The sequence below is a fragment of the Urocitellus parryii genome, chromosome 4 (assembly GCF_045843805.1).
Source record: "Urocitellus parryii isolate mUroPar1 chromosome 4, mUroPar1.hap1, whole genome shotgun sequence".
Classification (NCBI taxonomy): Eukaryota; Metazoa; Chordata; class Mammalia; order Rodentia; family Sciuridae; genus Urocitellus; species Urocitellus parryii.
Genome location: NC_135534.1, coordinates 160,956,389 through 160,974,427, shown reverse-complemented (window position 1 = coordinate 160,974,427; position 18,039 = coordinate 160,956,389). Strand labels below are relative to the sequence as shown.

Genomic DNA, 18,039 nt, shown 5'->3' with positions numbered 1-18,039 from the left:
CTCTCTCTCTCTCTCTCTCTCTCTCTCTCTCACACACACACACACACACACACACACACACACACACTCTTATGAATCCTTATTTTGACCCTACTTTCCACTAATTTGCCTGTAATCAGAAAGGATGTTGACTCAGCCTTGGTCTTATAATTTAGGACTTGGCTCTTAGGCCCATAAGGAACTTGAGTGCTTATTAAAAAAATTTAATAAATACTTATTCATGTGCCCCAGGTGTGTCTCCTTCATTCATATTTTGTTAAGTTCATCCATGACCCTGTGGTTCCCAATGAAAGAGCCAAAGTGGGACATAAGTGTTTGGTGACATTTTGGCTGTGCCCATCTCTCCCTCTCCATCACAAAGAGTGGCCCTGGACTCAAATGCCTCATTAGGTAGTTTGATAGGATTTGGAGAAATAGGGTAGTTAGAAAATGAGTTATTTGGTACTAAAGTGCAGTCAAGCGTGTATTTAAAGGTCTTTTTTAGTGCTCTGAATCTGGCTTAGGTTCATGGTGCTATTAGGGTAAGTAGAAGACTTCTTATTTTTAGGGAGTTTAAAATCTGGGCATCTGAAACTTTTTACATAAAACAATTGGCAATTCAGATACCATAGTATAGTGAAGATTGTAGAGAAGTGGGTTAGACAGACTTGATTTTTAAAAATATTTGAGCCTTAGTACCTTAATATTTAAATTGGAGATATTGTAAAGATTATATGAGGTAATATATGTAAAGTACTTAGAGTCTGGCATGTGGTTGAATGTTCAATATTTGGTAATAATAGTAATTGGGTCTAATAAAAGGTTTCCTTTATGCAGTCTTATTGAGAAAGGAAGTATTTCTTATACGTACTCTTGTTAATCATGTTGAAAAAAATTTTCTAAAATACTGTTATATATCTTCCTGATTTCTTTAAAAAAATTTGTTTGTAATTGTAGATGGACAGTATGTTTTTATTTTATTTTTTTGTTTTTATGTGGTGCTAAGGATAGAGCCCAGTGCCTCACATGTCTAGGCAAGCTCTCTGCCACTGACCCACAACCCCAGCTTCCCTGATTTTTTTTTTCTAAAAAATTCTTTAGTTGTAGATGAACACAGTACTTTTATTTTGTTTATTTTTAGCAGTGCTGAGAATTGAACCCAGTGCCTCACATGTGCTAGGCAAGAACTCTACCACTAAGGTACAACCCCAGAACCCTGTTTTCTTTGATAAACATTCTTTTTCTGATAATAGAAATATGGACTCATTGAAACTGTCCTCTTAAAAACAATATTTTCTTACCATCAATATGCCTACTTGTAATTCCTTTTTCAACTTCAATCTTTCCAGGTGCAGCGTATGTACATAATTGTGATCCTAATTACTGCTGAGGCGGGAGAATCGAAAGTTCAAGGCCAGCCTGGGCAACTCAGCAAGCCCATGTCTCAAAATAAAAAAAAATAGACTGGGATGTATCTCAGTGGTACTGCAGCCCTGACTTCAGACCTTCAGTACAGAAAACTAACACCCTGAGAGAGTTCAACAACAAACAACTCCTGTCTTTTATAAGATGCTTCTATTCTGGGGCACTAGCAAACCACAGAATATATTTCTGTACAAGGAGTAAAGTGTATAAAAAGACCTGTAGGAGGCCTAATTATGAAGGGCTTTGGGGTGCTCAGAATCTTTTGCTCTGGACTTTCTTGCTGTGTTCTAAATGACTGGGGTTCCTAGAAGTGTGGACCTGGCTAAATGGGGTGTTTGTCTAGTAGGATCAGAGGTATATAGAAATAGAGAGTAGCCCCTGGATCATCTTTATTTCCCATCCAGAAAATGAGCTTGGTGGAAAAACAGATTCGGAAGCAGGAAGTGGGGTTCCAGCTCTAATTATGCAACCATGACACTGTGCCAGGGCTGCCCCTGTATAGCACAGACATTGGCTGCCTGGGGAGGCTTAGCTCTCTTGGGAAGAGTAAGGTGCAGGATGAGTGAAATTGAACTTACTAGGTCTTAAGTTTATAGGTTTGTGGGATTTCTTTTTTTGGGGGGGCGTTAAAATGTTTGTTTAAAAAAATTTTAATGGACTTCACCTCTTTAGAGGGTGAATATTCTCTTTGAGGTGATGGAAATTGCATGCGTAAAGGAAAATCTGAGTGGCTTTGGTAATGAAAGAGTGTAGGAATGTCAGGATTCTCGCAGCTGTTTTAGTAGGCAGAGTGCTTGCACTTGGGGAATAGCACCGAGAGAAATCTCAATTTTCCCTGATGTTTGTTCCTTTCACTCTGTGTACTCCTCGCCTCACAGATTTAAATACCAAATTGCTTCTATTACTTCACAGTTTCCACCTGGGGTCTTGGGAGTTTGCATGGAGCCAAAAAAGCATCTGCAGTTTCCCCCTTTTTGCCACATCTTATAACTCGGGGGCTTCTTTCTGAGCTGTTTATGTCATCAGCACTCTATCTCTGGTATTCCTGGTCGAGTTTTTAGTTTCAACTGAAGCTGTAACCCCAGAAGTGGCGGGACTCCCCGTGCTTAAAATCCAACACCGGCTTGAGGGTTTTCTGCTGTGATGTTTGAGGTGACTTAATTTTTGAATCTCCCTTTTTACCTTTTTGAGCTCTGAGGAGATTTTTCTTTAATTTTTAAATTTTTCTGATTTTATGAAACACTTAAAGATAATTTTTCCGTAGATATAGAAAATAGCTTTAGCACAGTCTTGTTTGCATATTTCTTTTATTCTTTGAACACAGAGATTGAAAACCATGGGCAGTAGATTGAATTGTGGCTGCCAGTGCTGTGTGGCACTGATTAAAATGAAGTGGATTTGTTTATTTGAATGCAAATGGCGGTTTTTGTTTGAAAACAGTTTGCTGTATGTATGAATGAGTTGGACCATTTTGACTAAATGGATCCATTAGTTATCTGAGTGATCAACTACTTTCAGTTTGGGGATTAATATATTTTGGGTGCTGTGATCAGTATTCCCCTCGCTGAGTTGCTAAGCTGCAAGCATGCTGAGAGAGGTTCCCCAAGATATGGCCTGTTTACTAGACATAGCTACTCCTGCAGTGGCTAGAGCTCTCTTCCCTCCCTGTTTTAGTCAGCCTTTTTACTGCTGAAACTCAAAGACCTGACAAAAACAATTTTAGAGGAGGAAAAGTTTTAGAGGTTTCAGTCCAAAGACAGCTGGCTCCATTCCTCAGGGCTCCAGGTGAGGCTGAACCTCATGACAGAAGAGTGTGATATATTCACAATAGCTAAACTGTGAAACCAACCTGAAGCCCTTCAGTAGATGAATGGATAAAGAAAATGTGGTATATATACACAATGGAATATTACTCAGTATTAAAAGAGAATAAAATCATGGCATTTGCAGGTAAATGGATGGAGTTGGAGAATATAATGCTAAGTGAAGTTAGCCAATCCCCCCAAAACGAAATGCCAAATATTTTCTCTGTTTCAAGGATGCTAATTCATAATGTGGTTGGGGGGCGGCACATGGGAGGATTAGATGAATTTAAGTTCAAGCAAAGGGAAGGGAGGGGAAAGGAGGAGGCATGGGGGTAGGAAAGATGGTGGAATGAGATGGACATTATTACTCTAAGTACATGTATGATTGTGTAACTCTACTTTGTGTACAACCAGAGATATGAAAAATTATATGAATTATAATGCATTCTGCTATCATATATAACTAATTAAAAAAATAAAAGAGCAGCAGAAAAAAAAAGTGTGATAGAGGGAAGTGGTTCACATGGTGATCAGAAAGGAGGGGCGGAGGGGGGGGGCAAAGAAAAAAAGAGAGACTCCACCTACCAGATACAAAACACTACCAATGACCTACCTCCTCCAGCCACACCCTGCCTGCCTTTAGTTGCCATTCAAATAATCGAATCAGAAGATTAATTCACTGATTGATTTATGGGAGCCTTAACCAAATCTTCTGTCCTCTAAATCTTCTTGCGTTGTCTCTCACATGAGCTTCTGGGGGATCCCTCACATCCAAACCATAACATTCCCTTATGAATTTTTTTTCTGTTCTTCATTTAATATCTCATGTAGTTGGACTGAGTGGGTTGGTGTGACAGCTTGATGGGAGTTGAGAGTTCAGCTTGCTGGGCTCTGAGAGGTTGGAGGTGAGACCTTGGAAACATTTCCCCAACTCCTATAGGGTCCTTGCATCCCTTCTACTTTCTGGCTCACTTTTCCTCTATCCTTTAGAAGTTCAGTGCCTTGTAACTGGCCAAAGATCCACACTGAGACCTTAGTCCTACCTGCCCCTGTATACCTGACTTCAAAGTTCCTTCTTGCTATTTTCATGTTGTATTTTAATTGATGTGTGATTTATTCTGTATTCCTGGTGCCTAGAACAGTGGCACCTAGTAGTGCTTCCTTTTTAATAGTTGAATAAATAAATGAACAAATGTTAGTTTACGGATAGAAAACAATCCGATTGAGCTACAATAAAACAAATGACCAAGTCTCCCCAAATCTTCCATGAATATTATTTCAAGTATTATAGAGAATTCATGCTTGAGTTTGATGCATATGTACCATTAATTTATCATCTTTATTTCATCAGGAAAAAGTTTTAAAGGAAATACATGGTTTAAAAGTTCAAGTTATCCCTCAATTCCTTTCTTTGATTCCTTAAGCATTTCATATGCTTACATATTATAATTCACAATTATAAGGAGATATTATATGCCAATTTTCTTAGTTAGTATAAGACCCTGGCCAAATAAATGAATGTCTTGTCCTGCCCTTTCAGCTCTCCTAAAATAGGTGGTATATTTATCTTAATTCTGAATGAGATCCATTTTAAAATTTTTTTTTTTGAGATCCATTTTTTTTTTGGTCTATTTTAGGATAAGTTTTGGCTGCATCTTTTAGAAAACCTAAAGTAGCTGTGGATTAAATAATCCAAGTTTTTCTCTCACCTGGGAGAAGTCCAGCTCACAGTATCAGAAACCTAGGTTCCTCTGTTGGGTCGATTTGCTGTCCTTTAGTGCACTGCCTTGGGATCCTAGATGGCTGTGTAAACTCCAGTCATTACATACATTCTAGGCAGTAGAAAGGAGTTGTTTCCCTTTGCCCTATATTACAAACACCCTTTAAGAGAACCTCATAGAAGTGTCATACAAGACTTTTGAGCAGACCCAGCTAAAAATTGTTGAGAGCCACAGCCGAAGGGGCCCCAGCAAACTTCCAGCTGCCAGCAAACTTCCAGCTGCCAGCTGATGATTGGCTCACAGCAGCCCCAGCAAACTTCTAGATGCCAACTGATTGGCTCCTCTGCGGTGATGCTCATTGGGCTGTTTTCCCGCCCTTTCAGACCATGGAGCTGCTCATTGGGGGAACTAATGAACCTTACGCTGAATTTGTAGATAGGCTTATTCAAACAGCTACCAAAGTTTTTGGGAATACAGAACAAGCAATGCCATTAATAAAACAACTGGCTTATGAGCAAGCGAATTGTTGGTGCCGAGAAGTCATTAGACCATGGAAACATGAAGATTTAAACACATATATTAAATTATGTAGAGACAGTAATGAACAAGGGCAAGTCGTGGCAGCTGCAGTACAACAGGTTTTATATGCCAGGCCAAAAACATGCTACAATTGTGAACAAACAGGACATTTTAAAAGGAATTGCCCCATAGGAGGAGGGTTTAACAAAACTAGGTATCAAAGGAGTAGAATACCCGGTATTTGCTCACGATGCCATAGAGGGAGACATTGGGCTAATGAATGCCGTTCTCAAACCACCATAGAGGGTACTCCTTTATCAAAAAACGAACTTTATTTTTAGAACACACACACTGCACCACACAGCTCTTCAGGAATCCCCTCAGAGCTCCAACTGCCACCACCGGCTTCCCACAAGTCTCTCAACCTCCCCCACCCCTCCTGCTCTTGAGGCCGATTGGCTGAGTTGCATGGGCGGAGCCAAAAAAAGTCCCCCAATGAGCATCTCCGTGGTCTGAAAGGGCAGGGAAACAACCCAATGAGCATCACCGCAGAGGAGCCAATCAGTTGGCATCTAGATGTTGCTGGGGCTGCTGTGAGCCAATCATCAGCTGGCAGCTGGAAGTTTGCTGGCAGCTGGAAGTTTGCTGGGGCCCCTTCAGCTGTGGCTCTCAACAAAAACTAGTGATTCTTTTACAAAGAAAGAAGAGGTAGATATTGAGTTGGATATCTAGCACTTTCTGCCATAATTAGTCCACTCTTTAAATAAGGCAGGACCCCTCACCCCCCCCAATTTTTTCATATTTTTGTGTTTTATAATTAAGTATAGTAGTGGGATTCCTGTCATGTATTCATACATACACAATATATACAGACAATATAACAATATAATTTGATTGGTATTATTCTCCACCCCCACTACTTTCCTTTACTGGTCTTCCTTCTATTTTCACAAAATTCCCACCCCAACCTTTTTTTTCCCTCTTCTCTCTCTAGATTTCACATATGAGAGGAAAACACATGATCTTTAATTTTTTGAGTTTGGCTTATTTTGCTTAATATAATGTTTTTGAGTTTCATTCATTTTCTGGCAAATGACATAATTTCATTCTTCTTTATGATTGAATAAAACTCCATTGTGTATATATACCACATTTTCTGTATGCATTCACTCATTGATAGACACTTAGGTTGGTTTTATAATTTGGCTATTGAGAATTGTGCTGCTGTAAACATGTATATGTACATATTGCTATAGTATGCTTACTTAAATTTTTATTTAAATTATTTTTTAGTTGTAGGTGGACACAATACCTTTATTTTATTTATTTTTGTGTGGTGCTGAGGATTTAACTCAATGCCTCACACATGCAAGGCAAGTGCTCTACCACTGAGCTCCACCCCCAGCCCCTTACTTAAATTCTTTAGGATAAACACTGAGGAGTGGTATAGCTAAGTTATATGGATCTCCATTCATAGTCTTTTGAAGAACCTCCATACTGATCTCCATAGTGGTCTTACTAATATACAATCTTTGCAACTATGTATGTGTTGCTTTTTGTTCACATCCTCTCCAGCACTTATTATTGTTTGTATTTGTTTTTATTTATTTATTTATTTTTGGTAACAGGGATTGAACTGAGCCACATCCCCAGCCCTTTTTTTATATTTTATTTAGAGACAGGTCTTGCTGGATTGCTTAGGGCCTTGCCAAATTGCTGAGGGCTGGCTTTGAACTTGTAATCCTTCTGTCTCAGCTTCCTGAGCTGCTGGGATTACAGGTGTACAGCACTGTGCCCATTCCATTGCGTGTCTTGATGGCTGCCATTTTAACTGGAGTGAAATGAAATCTCAGTGTAATTTTGATTTGCATTTCCCTAATTGCTAAAGATGTTGAATAATTTTTTTTCATGTATTTGGTTGCCATTTGTATTTCTTTTTTGAAAAGTGTCTGATTAGCTCATTTGCCCATTTATTGGGTTATTTTGTTTCTTGGTTGGTGAGTTTTTTGAGTTCTTTATGTATTTTGAATGTTAATCTTCTATCAGAAGAGTAGCCAGCAAAAATTTTCTCCTATTCTGTAGGTTCTCCCTCCACATTCTTAATTGTTTCCTTTGTCATACAGAAGCTTTTAAATTTGATCAATTTCTTTTATTCTTGGTATTTTCTGAACTTTAGGGGTCTTATTGAGGAAGTTATTGCATGTGCCTATAGGTTAAGTGTTGACCCTATGTTTTCTTCTAGTTGTTGTAAAATTTCTGGTCTAATTCCTGGGTCTTTGACATTGTGAAAGGTGAGATAAAGGGACGTAACATAGTCTTATTCTTCTACATATGGATGACAAATGGTTTTTCCAGAACCATTTGTTAAACAGACTGTCTTTTCTTTAACATATGCTTTTGGTGTCTTTGTCAAGGATCAGATGACTGTATCTGTGTGGGTTTTTCTGTGTCTTCTAATCTGAAACATTGGTTTATGTGTCTGTATTTATGATAGTGCCATGCAGTTTTTGTTACTATAGCTCTGCAGTATAATTTGAAATTGGTATTTTGATGCTTCCTGCTCCATGCCCCCACTCCTCCCCTCCCCCGGCCTCTTTGAGTTGTTTTGGCTGTACTCGGTCTTTTATTCTTCCAAATTAATTTTAGGACTGATTTTTCTGGTACTGTGAAGAATGTAATTGGCATTTTTTTTTCCCCAGGGGCACTTAGCCACTGAGCCACATCCCCAATCCTTTTTATATTTTATTTTGAGACAGGGCCTTTCTAAATTGCTTAGGACCTCACTAAGTTGCTGAAGCTGGCTTCAAACTTGTGATCCTCCTGCCTCAGCCTCCCAATCCACTGAGATTACAGGCATGTGCCATCATGCCAAGCTCATAATTGGCATTTAAACATTTTTTTGTAGTTGTAGATGGACACAATACTTTTATCTATCTACTTATTTATTTATTTATGGTGCTGAGGATTGAACCAAATAGTGCCTCACACATGTGAGACAAGCACTCTACTGCTGAGCCACTACATCAGCCTCTCATAAATGGCATTTTAATTGGCTTTGCATTGAATCTGTGTATTGTTTTTGGTAATATGACCATTTTAACAATGTTAATTCTGCCTGTTCAAAAACATGGAAAGCCTTTCTATCTTCCATGTGTTTCTATCTTCCATGTGTTCTTCAATTTCTTTCTTCAGTGTTTTCTAGTTTTCATTGTTGATATCTTCCACTTCCTTGGTTAGATTCATTCCTAGGTGCTTTTCTTGGGGACCTATTGTGAATGACACTGCTTTCCCAATTTCTTTCTCAGTAGAATCATTATTGATGTCTAGGAAAGCTATTGATTTTGTATATAGCTACAGTATGAAGTAGCAGTATGAAGTGACCTTCATGCTGATTAATTTACTGTCTTTTCTGATTAATTTTAGGCTTGAAATCTGCTTTGCTGGATATGAAAGTAGTTATTCCTTCTTGTTTTGGGGTTCCATCTTCATGGTAAATCAGTTTACACCTTTTACCTTTATCCTATTGCTGTCCTTTCATCTTGTAAACAGTATGTAGTTGGGTCTTATTTTTAAATACATTCTACCAGCTTATGTCTTTTAATTGGAGAGTTGAGACCAATAACATGTTCAGTGTTATTATAGAGAGATACTTGTTAAAAATTTCTTGCCATTTTGATTTATTTCTAGTGTGTAATTTAATCCTATTTCTCATTTACATAGCAACTCTTCAAATGATATTTATTCAATGGTGAGCTCTAGAGCTTATTTTTGATTTCTTCTCTGTGTAGTATTTCTTTAAGTATTTTCTGTGGTGCTAGTTTAGCCAGTCATGAATTCTTTTAGCTTCTGCTTATCTTGGAAGGTTTTTATTTCTTCTTTAATTCTGTAGCATAGCTTTGCTGAATATAGCCATCTTGGCTGATAGTTATTGTCTTTCAGGGTTTGGAATACATCTTTCTAAGACTGCCTGGATTTCAGAGTTTATGCTGAAAAGTCATAAGTAATTATGATTGGCTTGCCTTTAGATATGACCTGACATTTTTCTCTTGAGGCTTTTAAAATTCTATTCTTGTGTTATGTATATTAGGCATTTCAATTGGGTCATGAAGTATCTCTTTTGGGATTTTTGTCTATTTGGGATTCTGAATGCTTCCCTTATCCATATGTCCATCTCATTCCCAAGGTTTGAAAAATTTTCTGTTATTTCTCTGAAGAGAATATGCCATTATCCTGCATCTCACAACCTTCTTTAAATTCAATGATTCTTAAATTTGGTCTCTTAACGTTGTCCCAGAGTTCTTGTAATAATTTTGACTTTAGTTACTTATTAAGTACTGTTTGAACACTGAAAGCCAGCCACTTTGTATTTCACTTTTGAGATTATATGTGTGTCTGGTCTATTAGACTTTATTAATTTATATATTTTGTACTGGAGATTGAATTCAGGGATATTCAACCACTGAGTTACATCCCCAGCCCTTTCACTTAAAAATTTTTTGTTTTTTAAAATTTTTGAGTTGCTGAGGTGGGCCTCAAACTTACAATTGTCCTGTAGCCTCCTGAATCACTGGGATTATAGTTGGCTACCATTACACCTGGCTTAGACTTTTAGTTGGATATTTTATTTGATTTATTGTATTTCATTCCCAAGATTTCTGTTTGGTTCTTTTTCAGTATCTCTATGTCTTTATTAAATTTCGCATGTATATCCTGTACTGCTTTCCTCATTTTATTCAATTGTTTTCCTGGAATTCACTGATCATTTAAAAATTATTCTTTTGAATTTTTTACCTGATATTTCATCCACTTCAATATCTTTTGAGTGCGCTACTGGTGAATTATGAAATTTAGGGAGTGTAATGTTATTTATTTATTTAGTATTTCTTGTATTCCTGTGTTGGGTTTTATGCATCAATTTGGATGGATTTCTCCTATACTTGAATGTTTGGGCCTTTTTAGGGTGCAGCCTTCTCTTGGCAAAGAGTTCTGGGATATTAGATTGTTGAGAATTTTTCAATATATTTTCAGTTGGTTTTGTAGTATAGTTTCCCTGCTGGTTCTTTGGTGGTGATGATTAGTGTATTCTGTTGAGTGTGTACTGTGTCAGAGGTTGATGATTCCACTTTCTCTGTAGGTATCACAGGAGTGGAGTCCTTCTTTTAGATCTGGAAATTGTGTACAGAAGGGTGTACACCCTCTTTAGTTGCTTTCTTATACTTAATATAACTGTACATTTCAAAGAGAGGAGTGATCTGGATTGAGATTCCTTGTAGTATGGTGTCCACAGTCTTTGTATTAATACCTAGTTTTTGCAGTAGAAGTGAATGTCCATGAGTGGGGCCTGAGGGCCCTCAAAGACTTTCATACTTGGGGCATTTCCACATGTTTGGGGTTTTTATCTTCCCTATTCTTTGTATTAAGTTATCATGGAAGTTTAAGCATGGTTAGTTTGTCTGTGGAGCAAGGTGCTCGGTCTGTTGACTGGGTTTTGAGTGCAACTTAGCAGAAGCATCTCTATTGTGTGAACTCATAGTATCCCAGTAGTTCCTACACCTTTCGGAAAGGGGATGCAAACAACACATAATAGCAGAGAACAATATGCAGCATTAAAATAAATACCCAGTGCCTATAATGACATTACAACACTAATTACCATAAAACATGTATGGTGGGGCCTAAAATTGATAATAGCAACAATAATAAATAGTTGTGAATTAGATTTGGCATTTAAAGTAAAGTACAATGCTATCTATTGTGCTGATAACAGCAATAACATGAATGGTGGGTGCAGGAATTTTATAAGCCAAAGAGTTCTAAAAGATGGTGGAAATACAGTTCATTAAGAAAAAAAGAAAATGTGGTAGGAAGGTAAAAGAAAGTTTATTTCAAAGTGTGAACAGAAAAAGCAGAAGAGATGTAGCCCACGGTGGCTATAAAGAAGGAGGAGAAAAAAGTGAACTGAAGAAACAAAAGAAAACAAGTGAATTTGGCTAGAAGGAGAAGAGGAGAAACAAATAAAAAGCCCCAAATAAAAAACCCTAATCTTCAAAAGACAAAAATAGCAAACATAAAAAGACAAAAATTAGAAGAAACAATATGTATACAAATATGTATACATATGGATACCCATGAACCAATCAGCATAGCAAGAACACAGAAAGAAAGAAAGAAAAAGAAAGAAAGAAAGAAGGAAAGAAAAAAAAATGAAAAACATTCTTAAACTGAAAGAATTTTCTGAGGTAGTTAAGACTGTTGGCAAGAATGAATGTTCAGTGCTTATGCCAGACTGCCCTTCTTTCCATTTCTTCTTGGGCTGGGGTGTTAAATCCTTCCTCCTTTGTGTCACTCATTGAACTGGCAGCTGAAGTGAACTGGAGCTGAAGCTGGTTGAAATACTGCTCAGCTTCCCTTCTCTTTAGTATAAGGTAGGATAGAATGGGAAATACTATGGATTGGAATTTTGTCCGGACAGAACATATGGATGTACTCCCAGGGCTGGGCTGCTGCAGAGTTCTAAATGAAGCATTCTGGTGGCTGGGGTTTAACTTTAATTGGGCCTTTGGGACTTTGTTGGGTGGTATCTGCCCTGGAGAGATTAGATCAACATATTTCTAGAGCTGGGCAGATGCTCATTTGTGCTGGGCATCTGGATCTCAGGGGCCTCCTGAGATTTCTGTTCATAGGGCAGGTGAATCAACTCTCCACAGGTCTTACAACTCCATCACCCACAAATGTGGCCTTCTCAGGCTCCATCCCTGAGTATAATGCCCATCTGTTCAGTGTTCTGACTCTTTTGAGCTGATCACGTAAACTGCCATGCTCAAAGGAAAGTGAGTTGCACTCCTCTGTATCTGTAACCTTAATTCCCCTAGGTAAAATCTTCTCTGTTCCTGTTTCACTCACATTCTGCTACATATACTCTAGGCTAAACAGTAGATGCTTGCTGGGACAGTGAGGAAATATCTTCTGTGATCTCCCAGGCCCCTGCAGCAGCAAGCTGCATTGCGATCTCCTCAAGATGGCTCCTACCTCAACTCTCCAGTCTTTACTTGAGAAATACAGAGCACTTTTCAAATACCAGCCTGCTGTGCAGCCCCTGGTTCAGCTTAATTCAGATGGTTTTTCTGTCTACAGGTTTTTCTATGCCAAATTTAGCCATTGTGTTTCTTTCTCTGTGTTATCCCTTCCCTTTATGGTGAACCAGTGCTGCTGCAGCCACTGCCACCACCAGAGGCCCCAATGTACTCTTTCTTGTACTTTGTTCAATACACCTGAATATCTAGCCCTCTGAGCCTCTGTCTGATATTGAATTTCAACGAATTCCCTTTTACCCATCTCACTATAAGGATTTTTATATCTTCTGCTGCTTAAATCTAGAGCCATGGAGTAACTGGAAATACAACCTCTTTGCTGTCTCAAATCCACCAGCAAGCTGTTATAGTTTTGATCTGGGACAGTCCCCCAAAGCCCCATGTGTTAAAGGCTTCTACCCCAGGGTGGCACTATTTGGGAGGTATTAGAAACCTTAAAAAATGAGCTAGTGGGAGGTTTTAGGTCATTGGGGGCAGGCCCTGGAAGGGGATTGTGGGATCTGGGTATCTTCCTTTTTCTCATACATTTGGACCTTGAGGTGAACAGCTATGCTGTGCCAAGTGCTCTGATGTTGTTGCCTGGCCATATATGCCTAGAAGCAATGAAGCCTACCAGTAATGGACTGGAATCTCTTTTTTTTTTTTTGACCAGATAAAATCTATTTATTTGTAATGAGACAAAACACTACAATCTGTTCAACACTGGGCTGGACACTGCAGTGATTCGGGGAAGGAGGGAGGTACAGGGCAAGGCCTCTGAGCTAGATTATGAATGTCCAAGGCAGAACCTTCTGGAAGACTCTTCCCTGACCGCATGGGGCAGAAATGAAAAATCACATGATCACCGTTGATTGAGAGGAACGAGGATACATAGCTGGGGCCTCAGCACACAGCTGACGCTAGTTAGCACATCAGGGGCTATCCACTGGCCAGAGCTGTCCAGGGAGGGGGACACTCTTCCTGCCTGGGGTCTGCCTGAACTGTTGAGGACAAGCAGAGGCCTTGGGCTGCCTCCAGCACTGAGAGCCCAGGGCTGGGAAACGCTGAGGGAGGGGAGTACACAGTCACCAAGGCCCTGTCTGCTGAGCAGTTCTTCCCTCCTCTGAGGGTTGGTGAAGCAAGGGGCATGAGGACCCTCTGCACTGGCTCCCATGACACTGCAGCAATGCTGTTGGTCAGGACACTGGCAGCTTGGAGGTGCAAGGTGAGGGATGCTGGAGGTGTGGGACACACATGCTGCTGACATGGCCTCAGCCCTCAGAGGCTGAGGCGCCTCAGGCACCGACTGCCCCTGACCCCAAGGCCAGGCCCCACCAGCCTTCGGCAGCCATGATGCCCAGCGGGGAGCTCAGCCCCCTCATGTCTGCATCTGACCAAGCTTCGTAGCTTCAGCTCATGGAAGGATAGGCAAGTGCCTCGTGGGTGCCTCTCCTCAGTCCCGATCCCAGGAAGGTCAGCTGCACGCAGCATGTCACAATCCAGCAGGCAGGATGATCTCTCCAGAAACAGGAAAGAGATAGCAGGAGGCCACTGAGGAAGAAGGAACTGTCCCATAATCCGACCACTGTGCCAGAGCTGGGCCCTGGAGCTCTACTCTCCCGAACAGCCAACCCTACTCTGCCCACCTCTCCAAAGCCTCTTGTGGGGGGGTAGGGGTGACCCCCACCCTCTAGGCTTCTTGGGGCGGGTCCTGTATAAAAGCCTGGAATTCTCTTTACTGCACCCCCTTCTTCTGAGGCTCCTATGTCTTCAGGTTAAGGGTGTCCACAATACTTATGCTTCTTCTTCACAGCAGAAAGTTCAGTCTGGCTTTGCAGGAAGGAGCTGAAGGAACAGGCAGTGGAGTGGGAGAGGCTGGTGAGGACAGCCCCTTCCTGGCGAATGCAGCCACACTTGGCAGGGCCGAGGGGATGGTGAGAGTGCATGGAGGCAGGACCAGGGCACCCAGTGGAGGCAGAGGTTTCCAAAAACAGGAGAGCCAGGGAGCCTGTTGGAGACCAGATGCACGCTCTGCTCCTGAGCCCGCGTAGCACCGGGCCTGCAGCTGGGGCAGGCCAATGGGCGGCAGGTGGCCGCCAGCTCCTTGCAGAGGAAAGCAAAAATCAGATGGACAGGAAGGTGGGCTCTGCAGGGTGCTGAGGGGTGCGGTCTGGCAGAAGCTACCCAGCTGGCATCACATGGTGCAGCTGTACTCGATGCCACCCTTGGTGGAGATGCCTGACCATGGTAGGAAGCTGCAGAGAAGGCTATGAGCCTGGCGGTAGATCCTATGTGGGATGGAGCAAGGGCTCAGGTTGGCTAGTGCTGAGCCCAGGTGCTGGATATAGTCCAAGATGGTCCAGGGAGGGTGACCGCCATTGATGTAGAGGACATACGTGAAGCCATCTTTGAGGACCCCTCGGATGGAGTAGTAATAGGGCAGATAGTGATGCTGCCTAAAGTCTCTGTTTTCGTAGAAGTTTATCGCTGTGTTGTTGGTGGTGAGGACATGCAGATAGATGGCTTTGCAGTGGTCCTGAGCTGTGGTTGATATGTGATCTTTTAAGCTTTCAAGTAAAAGGGAACCTATGCCATGCTTCCTGAATTCTTTCACTACTCCCAGACTTAGAATGTACACAACTTGTGTGTCAACAGAGAAGTTGGAGGCTAGAATATCTCCATCCTCTTTATGTATTTTGGTCCTGCTCTTAATTTCAGCTACTATCATTCCCACAATGGCACCTCTGTAGGTCGCAGCAAGGGAGAAGAACTTCTTGTTGGATGTGATGTCACGATACCATGAGTCTGGGTACTCGATGGGGAACCAGTCACCACACAGGTGCTTCACAGTGTCTATGTCATCGTGGCAGAGGAGACGCAGGCTGACCTCGCTGAGGGCACTGGATGTCACCACCTCTGTCATTCACACCTCGGGCGGGAGCCGGTGGCAGCTGAGGGCGTCGCGGGGCTCAGCGCATCCTGGGGGCTCAAGGAGCCGGACTTGAGACCGCGCGGGGCCCGCAACGAGTTATGTAACCGGCAGGGGCCGCAGCCGGGACGGAGGCGGCGGCCCGCGGCACTTCCGCCTCCCGCGCCCGGCCGCGCTGCAGCCCCAAGGACTGGAATCTCTATGACTGTGAATCAAAAGGAGACTTTTCTCTTTATAAGTCAGTTATCTCATGTATTTGTTATAGTGAAAGGAAACTGATTAACACACAGACACTCCCCACCACCCGTCACAACTATTCAACTATGTCTCTCTGCAAAAGCAGCATGGACTACACATAAAGCATGACTGTGCTTCAGTGAGACTTTATTACACGAATTGAATCATGTATACTTCTCACATGTCATGAAATGTTATTCCTTTCAATTTTTTCAACTATTTTAAAATATAAAATTTAATCTTGACTGAAAAACTATAGAAACACAGGTGGCAAGCTGCATTTAGTCCAAGGGCCACAATTTGCTGACTCCTAATTTAGATGATATTTGTAGAAATAAGTCCTAAGCAATATTTTGCTCTTCTGGATAGAAGTTTGTTATATAAGATTTTGTTTAGAGGTTATACAATCATATGCTTAAAAATATCTCTAAGTGAGATTAAGAAAGTGTCTTTTTGTAGAAATGAATTTTAATGTGATGATACTGTAAAATATAACACTTAAGCCATTTAAACCATGTTTAAGTGTACACTTTGATAATATCGAAACATTTATAATGTGATGCAACTATTACCACTAACCATTTCCAGAACCTTTTCATCATTGCAGACAGAAATTGTATACCTGTTAAATAATAACTCTCAATGATGCCCTATCATTTTGTAGTAAGTTTTGAATTCAGGAAGTATGAGTCCTCCAACTTTGTTCTTCATTTTCAAAATTGTTTTGGCTATTTGGGTTCTCTTGAGATTCTGTATGAGTTTCAGGATGGGTTTTCTATTTCTGCAAGACATTCTAGGGATTTCAATGGGGCTCAAATTGAATCTGTAGATTGCTTTGGTTAGTGTTGTCATTTTAACAGCTTTTAGTCTTCCAATGCATGAACATGGAATGTTTTTCCACTTATCTGTCTTGTCTTTAACTTCATTCAGCAATGTTTTATAGTTTTTAGTGCACAAGTCTTTCCACAATGATTAAGCTTATTCTCAATATTTTATTTTTAGTTTGATGCTATTAGAAAGTGAATTGTTAATTTCTTTTTCAGATTGTGCCTTGTTAATATTTAGAAATTCAACTGATTTGTGTGTTGGTTTTATATCCAACTTCATCTATAAATTCTGACAAAAATGCTCACCATCTCTAGCAGTCAGAGAAATGCAAATCAAAACCACCCTAAGATACCATCTCACTCCAGTAAGATTGGCAGCCATTATGAAGTCAAACAACAACAAGTGCTGGCGAGGATGTGGGGAAAAGGGTGCTCTTGTACATTGCTGGTGGGCCTGCAAATTGGTGCGGCCAATTTGGAAAGCAGTATGGAGATTCCTAGGAAAGCTGGGAATGGAACCACCATTTGACCCAGCTATTGCCCTTCTCGGACTATTCCCTGAAGACCTTAAAAGAGCGTACTACAGGGATACTGCCACATCGATGTTCATAGCAGCGCAATTTACAATAGCTAGACTGTGGAACCAACCCAGATGCCCTTCAATAGATGAATGGATTAAAAATGTGGCATTTATACACCATGGAGTATTATACAGCACTAAAAATGACAAAATCATGGAATTTGCAGGGAAATGGATGGCACTAGAGCAGATTATGCTTAGTGAAGCTAGCCAATCCCTAAAAAACAAATACCAAATGTCTTATTTGATATAATGAGAGCAACTAAGAACAGAGGAGGGAGGAAGAGCAGGAAGAAAAGATTAACATTAAACAGAGACATGAGGTGGGAGGGTAAGGGAGAGAAAAGGGAAATTGCATGGAAATGGAGGGAGACCCTCATTGTTATACAAAATTACATATAAGAGGTTGTGAGGGGAATGGGAAAATAAACAAGGAGAGAAATGAATTACAGTAGATGGGGTAGAGAGAGAAGATGGGAGGGGAGGGGAGGGGGGATAGTAGAGGACAGGAAAGGTAACAGAATACAACAGTTACTAATATGGCATTATGTAAAAATGTGGATGTGTAACCGATGTGATTCTGCAATCTGTATTTGGGGTAAAAATGGGAGTTCATAACCCACTTGAATCTAATGTATGAAATATGTATGTCAAGAGCTTTGTAATGTTTTGAACAATCAATAAAAAAAATAAAAAAAATAAAAAACTTTGTTTAGTATCTCACAGAGATCATATTTGTGATCAGATTTACTTTTACTTTTTTTTTTTTTTAACAATTGGTTGTTTTTTTCTTTCTTTTTACTGCCTAAGATCTCTGATTAGAACTGTCAATACTATGTTGGCTAGACGTGATAAAAGTGGGCTTCCTGGTCTTGTTTCTGATCTTAGGGGAAAAGTTTTATGTCTTTTGACATTGAATTTGATGTGTGCTGTAAATTTTTCATATA

At 40.4% G+C, this 18,039-nt stretch overlaps 1 pseudogene; it reads right to left on the bottom strand.

Moving 5' to 3' along the window:
* Window positions 1–13,253: 13,253 nt before the first annotated feature.
* Window positions 13,254–15,615, bottom strand: LOC144254554 (N-alpha-acetyltransferase 60 pseudogene; annotated as a pseudogene).
* Window positions 15,616–18,039: the final 2,424 nt, after the last annotated feature.